The sequence below is a fragment of the Tupaia chinensis genome, unplaced genomic scaffold, assembly GCF_000334495.1.
Source record: "Tupaia chinensis unplaced genomic scaffold, TupChi_1.0 Scaffold000447_1, whole genome shotgun sequence".
NCBI classification, from domain to species: Eukaryota; Metazoa; Chordata; class Mammalia; order Scandentia; family Tupaiidae; genus Tupaia; species Tupaia belangeri.
This window is the reverse complement of record NW_006159952.1, coordinates 1,014,583-1,014,863: the sequence shown is the minus strand read 5'-3', so window position 1 is coordinate 1,014,863 and position 281 is coordinate 1,014,583. Positions and strand designations below refer to the sequence as shown.

Below are 281 nucleotides of genomic sequence, written 5' to 3'. Positions count from 1 at the left end.
GCTGGCGAGGCGCAGACCCGGAGTTCGCGCATGCAGGTGGGGCTGCAAATCGCCTGGGCGTAAAAAGTTGTGGGAAGGCATTGATGCCTCTCGGGAGTTCTGGAGGGACGCGGGAGGGCGCTTTTTTGGACAAGAGAGCGACGCTAGTTGCTTCCTTCCAGTCCTTGAGTTGCATTGAATCTGCGCGCGGCTCTCGGGTGCAAGCTGACGCGGGATGGAGGGAGAGCCGGGAGAGGGCTGCCTCTCGGCGGCGGGCGCCGTAAGCGCCTGGAGCCCAGGAG

General features: G+C 64.4%; 1 protein-coding gene across 1 annotated transcript in view; it reads left to right on the top strand.

Annotated features, from left to right (window-relative positions):
* Positions 1-281, top strand: part of RORB (RAR related orphan receptor B) — a 221,664-nt gene that overhangs the window by 726 nt on the left and 220,657 nt on the right. The gene's annotated exons all lie outside the window — the stretch shown is intronic.